Source organism: Bubalus kerabau, chromosome X (genome assembly GCF_029407905.1).
Source record: "Bubalus kerabau isolate K-KA32 ecotype Philippines breed swamp buffalo chromosome X, PCC_UOA_SB_1v2, whole genome shotgun sequence".
In the NCBI taxonomy this organism is placed as follows: domain Eukaryota; kingdom Metazoa; phylum Chordata; class Mammalia; order Artiodactyla; family Bovidae; genus Bubalus; species Bubalus kerabau.
Genome location: NC_073647.1, coordinates 108,617,002 through 108,626,090, shown reverse-complemented (window position 1 = coordinate 108,626,090; position 9,089 = coordinate 108,617,002).

Sequence of the window (9,089 nt, the reverse complement as noted above, 5' to 3'; positions counted from 1 at the left end):
TCTTTATATCTCTGTACATGCCTGCGGGTGGGGGATTATGTATGCATCTCTGTATTTTACTGTAGAAATATATGCATGCAGTGCACATGCTACGTGGCAAGTTCAGACTCTCCAAGTCTGGAAGAAACATTACAACAGGAAATGCTCTGGATTCCAGCTTCCGGATGGAATTTCACTCAGAAAAATACCCCTTCCTGGTCCTCCCAATAACTGCAGCATTCTTTGTCTTTCTTGAAGAGACTGAGTTAAGGAGGTTTATGCTAACCTTGACCTCAGAGGCAGTGTCTTTCAGGAGGATCTGGCAGAGCCATGAAATTCCACACCCTGCCACTCGCCTCTTGCCAGGCCTACTTCTTCCTCCTAAACCCTTTTATAGCTCCACGTTATCTACCAGACCAATTCTGATCTAAATTGTCCAGAGAGGCCAGAAGAAGACACACGGAAATGAGGAGAAAGAAACAGAATAAGGTTTTTAAAACAAATACATAAATAAAAATAGATGTGGGAACTAGAGGTAGAGAAATGAGAACAGGAGGCTAAGAGACAGAGACCAAGAAATAGGGCCTGAATGGTAGCAACAGATACTAATAAATGATGATAAAGAAACAAGATTGGGGACAGAGAGGTGTATAGACAGATGGAATGGGCAGGGTAGAAAAAGAGGGACTGACAGAAATGAGACTGGAATGTATGGAGTGGGAGAGAGGGGGACAGAGACAGAGGGAAAATGGGGTTAGAAAGGCAGTTACATAAAACATGAGGACAGAAAGAGATGATAACAGCCAGGTAGTGACTGGGAGAGTGACTGAGATTAGATAAAGACAGAAATGGAGATGGTATTGAGGAAGAGGAGGAAGAAGTTGATGAAAGTAAAGTTGATTTACAGTGTTTCAGGTGTACAACAAAGTGATTCAGTTACATGTACATATATGTGTGTGTATGTGTGTGTTTTCAGACTCTTTTCCATTATAGGTTATTACAAGATATTGAATATAGTTCCCTATGCTATACCATAGGTCCTTGTCGTTTAATTTTAGGAGCTAATATTTTTGAGCATTTGTCTGAGGCATAGTTCTACAAACTTTACATGTGTTAGCTCATTTAATGCTCTAGGTAACACTGAAGTAGGTACTGCTGTTTTACAGGTGAGGACACAACTAGGATTGGAGTCCAAACAATCTAACACCAGTGACCATGCTCTCAACTTTGTCAGTGACAGATAGAGACAGACAGGGAACTGGAGACAAGATAGCACACAGATAAAACACACATAGGGATGGAAAGATGGAGGCAAGAGACAGGCACATGAGGAGAGCCACCCAACAAGAAAGATGGTAACAGAGGTAGAAAAGGGGTGATAGCTGAGAGTATCAAAGAGGGGAAAAAGGATAAGACCAACAGAGAGGTATGTGTGTGAGACAGAAACAGAGAATGTAAATGTTAGTTCTGGGGGGAGTTGCTGGGACAGGGGTGAAGTCAGAGATTGGAACAGAAAGGTGAGAATAGAAATAGAGAAAGATAGGTGGGGAACAGAGACAGATGGATGCAGCAATACAAATAGAAAGATGAGAACTGGGAGACAGCCAGAGGTAAGATACATAGGTAGAGTGTGATTGAGACAGGGGCAGACAGAAAAGAGGCCAAGGAGCCAAAGGAAATTTGAAAAAAAAAAAAAAAAAAACAGAAAAGACTGAAATCTTGGAACACAAATTCAGAAATACATGAGGAAGGGTAATGTGGTATTATGTATGTGAGGATGGAGACAGACCAAGAGGAGAGCCTTAAGTTAAATAAGAATAAAATGGAGACAAGTCAACCCCCAACAGAGGCAACAGAGAGAAAGTGAGAGCAGGAGCAAGAAGGGGAGAGATAGAAAGAGAATAGGAGACAGGAAAGAGAAACCACCAGAGAGATGTAAATGGAAAGGCAAGCGAGCAGCATAAGACAGATGGGAGACCTCTGAGAAGTGGAGACAGTGATGGTGAACTGGGGTGACAGTAAAAAATAAAAGAAATAGAGACACAAGATGAAGTAATTTTGATTCAACAACCATTCACAAGTCTCGGATATATCAGGGCTGGCACCGGACTGTGTGGTGCCCAATAGGCTGTGAACTCAGGAAGTCAGGGCCTGGGCCTTTGTTATGCAATAATGTATCCTCCACCCACAATATTCTCCCAATCATGTGCTTATTAAACATTAGGTACTGGGGACTGTGCATGCATTACATGGATTATGTTATCGAATTCTCACAACTCTGATGTAGTAGATAGTATTATCATCCCCAGTTTACAGATGGGGAATCTGAGACTTTGAGTGATGAGTAACTTACCCAGGATCACACAGAGGAGCTAGGACCGATTGGTCCCCTATGTGAACCAATGGTGAGAGTATGTCATGAACAAAGGACTAGAATGAACCCTGTTCTATCTGTGCACCCAAGGTGCAAAAAATCAAATTCCAGTCTGCCTGACTCCAAGGCCTGCATGTTTGTCCACCATGCCACACTACAGTGCAGACTCACTCACAGACTAATGGAAGACTGCTGAACCAAGGTAAGTGTATCCTGACTCCTTACCCTCTGGAGTTCCCTCTATCAAAAAGGATGACCTGGCTACTTCAGAGAGACTGAGAAAAGTCCTGTGAGTGGAAGGAATAAAGCCCTGTGGGAGAACAGCAGCCAGGGAAAAGCAGAGAATGCTTCCTGGAGGAGAATGCCTCAAAGAGACCAAAGAGAGGTTTACATGGTGGTCAACAAAGCTTCAGGGTCCCTTATTTGCACAGGTCTTTTCCAAGGCCCTGCTTAACAATCAGGGAAAAATCAAAGTGTACTGAAGATATGTACTCTTCACTCTACAAAAAAATTCAAATGCCCTGACATCTTACAGTTCATATTTGAAAGAAATTAAACAGAGGTTTTCCCACATTTGATCATAGTCCTAAAAATGTACATTATTGTAAAGCTGAAACTTTTCTAAACTATCAATAGTGAAAAACAGATTTCTATCAACCATGCTATTAAGAAAGACTAATATTTCTAGTCTCTCTGCAGAAAATTGATCTTATCTCGTGCTTCAGTGATAAAAGCCATCAGACATTGTTCCAAGACCCTCCTCTTCCCACCACTGACTCTCTAAACCTCCCAGTATCTGTGTTCATCTTTTGTCTCATTCCTTTCTATTACAGTGAAGGGCCTGAGGACCTCTCCTTCTCTCTGAGGCCCAGTGCCCCAGATCCCAGCCCTCCCCCCCTTTCCCTTCCATTCTTTGCTTTCTCTTCTGTGTTCCCATCCTATCCCTTTCTATGATCTCTGGGTCATTCCCAGCAGCAAACAAGCATAGTCTAGTATCTCCCGTCTTTTAAAAAAAAGTCATTCTTTGCCCCTCCTACCATCACCTGAACTCTCTGGGCTCTGTTCCCATTCATAGCCATGTTTCTAAAGGGAATTGCCTACACACCTAGCTCCACTTCAGCAGAGCAGAGGGCAGTGTTTTATTTCCTCTGACCTCAGGAAAGGTCCTAAAACAAGATACCCTCCCACCAGCACTCTATTCAATTATTCCTATTTTTTAACTTTATTTTTCATGATAATGCATTATAAATTTTAGAATATACATGTCTGTACAGTTTGAATAAATTATAGAACAAATACCTATGTACCTGTACCCATCACCCAGCTTCAAAAACAGATCATTTCTGGACTTCCCTGGTAGCTCAGCAGTAAAGAATCTGCCTGCAAATGCAGGAGTCACAGGTTCAATTCCTGGTCCAGGAAGATCCCACATGCCGTTGAGCAACTAAGCCTGTGCATCACAGCTATTGAGCCTGTGCTCTAGAGCCCAGGAACCACAACTACTGAGCCCACATGCTGAAACTACTGAAGCCCTCACACCCTAGAGCCTGTGCTCTGTAACGAGAAGCCACCACAATGAGAAGCCTGCACACTGCAATAAGGAGTAGTCCCCACTCACCACAACTAGAGAAAATCCCGAACAGCAACAAAGACCCAGCACAGCCAAAAATAAATACATAAACTTATTTTTAAAAATCATTTCTGAATGACAAAACCCACCGTGTAGCCCTCCCCAATCACATCTCCTTCCCCTCCCTGAGACAACCACAGTCATTTTTCATGCCTTGCTTTTCCGTATGGTTTTACAACATATGACTGCATCCATATATTGTATAATTTTGCATATTGTTCAAATTTATAGAAACATATTCTTCCATAACTTTTTGGAATGAGTATTAGGTTTCCTGAGTTTCATCCATGTTGATACATGTAGCTGGAGTTCATTCATTTATTTCATTGTGGTATTCCATTGTATAAACGTGTCTCAATTTATTAATCTTAGGCTCTTGTTTCTGCTTCATGTTGTCAAACAGGCTTTGGTGAACACTTGTAGTGTCTCCCAGTACACACGTGCAAGGATTTCTTTAGGGGAGAAATTCTCAAACTTTCTGGTCTCAAGACTTCCTTTACATTCTTAAAAATTATTGCATACCCCAAAGAGCTTTGATGTATTGGCTTATACCAACTGATACTTGTTGTATTAGAAATTAAAACTGAGAAAATGTAAATATATTAATTTTAAATAAGCCCACTACATTTAACAAAATTAACATTTTTATGAAAAATAACTATATTTTCCAAACCAGAAAGAATGTAGTGAGAAGAGTGGCATTGTTTTACATTTTTGCAAATCTCTTTACTGTATGGCTTAATAGAAGACAGCTGGATTCTCATATCTGCTTCTGCATTCAATCTGTTATGATATATCACATTCACATATTTGCCTCTGGAAAACTCCATGCTTGCGAGAATGATAGTAAAGAAGCAAATAACACCTTTCTAGAGTTATGGTTTTGGCACCCCCACTCCCCATCCCTGCCCTCAGGAGCCCCAGACCACACTATGGGAACTACTGCTCTGGGATAGACACCTAAAAGTGCTGGTCCTAGAGTTTGTGCATCATTCAGCTTTACTAGAAAACGCCCAACATTTTCTAGAGAGATTGTATCAGTTTACACTCCCACCAATGGTGTATCCATTCTTTATCCATTCTGGTTTTCCTAACCCTAGTTATGTCTCTCTACCTGTTTTCAGTCTCTTCGCCACCTCCTACTTCATCAAACCTCTAAAGTTGAAATTCCCCAGAGCTTGGTCATGAGTCCTCTTCCTTTCTCTTCGTTCTGTCCCAGACTGACTTCTCTCATGGTTCTTAATGCTATCTCTATACTGCCAACTCTCATTTATATCTGAAACCATACTTCTCCTCTATATACTATATACCACTATCTGCCTGACTTCTTCATTTGGCTATCTCAAGGGCAGGTAAAACTGAACTCTTGATCGTCCCCTGAAAACCTGTTCCTCTTTCCATCTTCCTCATCTCAATGAATGACCTGGCTTCACATCACTAGATCCCTGGGAGGCATCCTTGATTCCTACCTCTCCCTCCCACCCCCAAGCCACCACACCAAGCCCTTTCAATTCTAAGTATCTTTCAAATCTATCTACCTCTCTTCATCTCACAGTCTACCACCTTAGTCGCACTCACCATCATCTCTGATTGCAGTAGACTCCTAATCTTGTCTATCTCCAATTCAATTCACAGCAGCCAAAGTAATCTTTTAAATATTAACTATACCATGTAAACCCCAAGCTTAAAAACCTTCAATGTAGTGTATTTCAGCATTTGCAGGGTGTGAAGTATCTACAAAAGAGATACTATTTCACCACGATTATAAATGATACAAACTGAAACAAAAGTTTCATGAGACATGCTTACCCTTCCTACATGATCCTATAATACATTCTGATATTTTCTTTTATCAAATTGATTTCAATACCTTCTTCAGTTTGACCCACATTTAAAAGCACTGCTTCAGTACCTTTTTATTGCTCACAGAATAAGATCTGTTCTCCTTACCATGGCCTATAAAGCTCAACATAAGCTGGTTTCTGCCAGCCTACTTCTTCAACCTCACATCCCATCCTCTTGCCCTCAGCTCTCTATGCTCCAGCCACACTGGTCTTCCTACATTCCCTGAGTATATCATTTCCCTTTCTTCCCAGGGTCTTCTTACTTGCCATGGACTCTGCCTAGGACACTTTTGCCTCCAGTCTTCATAAGCTAACTCCCACTTCACTCAGCTTAAATATCAGGATCTGCCTGACTCTGAGGCTAAATTGCCCCCATATTCTCTTTCCTATCACCCTGTCCTGGCTTTTTATAGTCTTATCAAAATTCGTAATTTTGTGTGTTTGTAAGTTGTAATTATGTATTTGTTTACTTCAAGTCCTCTCCAGCACCAGACTGAAATTCTGAGGGCCAAGTTTGTTCACCATGATCTTGTTTATATCTGTCTAATTCACCACTACATAAATAGTGCCTCACAGCGTGCCTGGCCCTAAGTGTGTGCCCAAAAGGCATTCATCAAATGAGCAGAGATCTGAAGAACAGATGAAATGGAATTGGGGAGATGTGGAGAAAATTTCTTGCAGATTTAGCATATGCAAAGCCTTCAAAGCTAGTCAGACTAAGGAGCAGTCTAAGAATTTCAGCTTTGACTCAAGCATGGAGTCTGGAAAGGCTAGTGGAAGTCAGATCATGAAGGGCCCAGTTTAATTTTGCCTGTTGAGGAAGGCAGCTTTCCTCTTGAGCTGGTAGGGACTCACTAAAGGGTTCTAAACATGAGAGTAATATGATTTGGTTTACCTTTTCAAAAGTCACATTGCCTACAGTGAAGAGACTAGATGCCAGGGAACAAGAATGAAACAAGCTATGACAGTATTCAGGTTAGAAATAGTGCTGGCCTAGATTAGAGTAGTGGCAGCAGAAATGAAGAGACTACATAAATTGGGGAGATATTCAGGAGATAATAATGACAGGACTTGGTGATTGCATTGGGGGTGGAGGAGAGAAAAGAGTCAGGGTATAGCTCAGGTTTCTGTCTTAACTAGAGTCATTCACTAAGGTAAGGTCAAAGATGGACAAAAAGGCTGCAGGGAGGATGCCATGAGTTGGAGAGAAGCTGAAGCTTTAGGTGTCTCCAGGGTATTCAGGTAGAGCTGTTTATTAACCTATTGAATTCATAGGTCAGAAGAAATAGCTGAACTTGAGGTATTAATTTGGGGGTCATCAGCAAATAAATGATAGTTGAAACTGTGGGAATGACTAATAATTGTAGAAAAGAGCAGAGAGAAGAGAGCTCAGGGAACACTCTAAAGAGCACCAGCTTTAACAGTCGGACAAGGAGACTGGTAAGTAAAAAGGAGTTACCAAGGAAGGAGGAGAAAACAAGAGTGTGGTGTCACAGAAGTGGTTTAAGGAGGGAATGTTCACTAGTGCCAAATGCTACCAAGAAGTCAAGTAGAAAAAAAAAAAAAAAAGGATAACCTCTGAAAAGATTCTATTGGATTTAGTGACATGGGCCATGGTAGACCTTCATAAGAGAGCAGTATCAGGCAAATAGAGGCAGATTGGAGTGGGTTTTAAAATAAGTGGAAAGTGGGAAAATTAAGACAGTTAAGTGCAGGTGACTCTTTTGAGACATTTATAGAGAGAAGAGAGGGAGGTGATTGGAGAGGAAGATGTTTTGGTAATTATTTTTAGAAGGAAGAGACCTGAGTATGTTTAAATGCTAATAGGAAGGAGCAAAGGACAGACTCGGTAGGTTTGGTAGCAAAAAGTCCAGAACTTCCTTTTTTGGTGACTTCTGTTTACTTTATGAAGTAGGAGGTGGGGTCATCTGCTCAGGGTCAAGGATTAGATGAAGAAGGGGGATTGAGAAGAAGGGACGTTAGAAATGGCTGTTGTGGAGCATGGGAGAGGGGGCTGTCGGGAAGGCACAGAAGGGTTGTGGATCAGAACGGAAGACCTGGTAGAAGCTGGGAACCATGAGTTTATAGTGGCACAAATCTGTGAGGTTGAACAGTTTTCTCCCGCAGTGTTTAGTTGCCTGGGCACAGGCATAGAAAAGATGGACAGTTGGGCTGATTCGAGGTTGGGACGTTGCCAGGCAGATGCGACAATCCTGGGAATTGAGGCTATTGGTCAAAGGTGGCAAAATGACCACGAGGTCTGATCTGAGCTGAGTGAAGAGTATGAAAGGCAAGTCCCCTATGAGCCAAGCTCTAGAGAAACTGGAACATTTGGAAAGGTTAATAGAAAAGAGATTGAGGATGAGCAGAGAGAGACAGACCTAAGATGGGACAGAAAGGCAGATTTGGGAAGGTTGAGCCCATTGAATTGCCTATGCTGTACCAGGGGGTGATGCGAACGGCAGGCTGAGCCGGAATTTTTAAGGAGGAGGGCCTAGAGGGCGGTCGTAGCGAGAATAGAGGCCGGCCCTAGTTAGGGGGCGTGGCCAGGCTCAAATCATGAGCAAGGGGGCGGGACCGGGGCAACTGGGTCCCAGCGCCGCTGTGGCTGTGGCTGCTTCAGCGACGACTCCCGCCTTTCCACCCCCCTTCTCCAGGCTCCTTCCCGCCCGCCACTGCGGAGACCCAGGCCGAGGCTGGGGAGGACGGTGGAGCCGGGCCTAGACTATTCCCCTGCCCCCGCTGCTGGAGCATCGTCTGGAGACATTGGCTGAGGGAGAGCCCCGCAGCCCGAGCGCGCGGCACACAGGCGCGCCCCCCGCCACCGCCATCCTCTCCTCCCTCCCTCCCCTTCCCTCTCCTTTCCTCTCCTTTCCTCCCCTCCGCCCCCTAGCCTCCGCTGCGGCGGGAGGAAGAACCCTTTCCGACCAGCCAGGGGAGCCAAGATCGATTCCCATTTGGGGAGAGAGAAGAGACCCTGAACTCGGAACAGACCGGCCACTCGCCCCTGGGCCACGGAAGTGGCTCACTGCTCGCGAGAGAGCCCACGCCGAGCGCTACCCCCCGACCCTCACTCAGCCGCTGCCGCATAGACAGCGCTCCCCAGCGGGCCCCCGGCCCCGCCGAACCCACTCCCTGCGCGGGGCCGGGGCCGGCGATGCCTGGCACCGCCGCGGCGGTGGCCGCGGCTACTGCTGGTACTGCCACGGCTGCTGGCCCGGGCCCGGGCTGGGGGCTAGAGTCTCCGCAGTGGGGCTGAGCC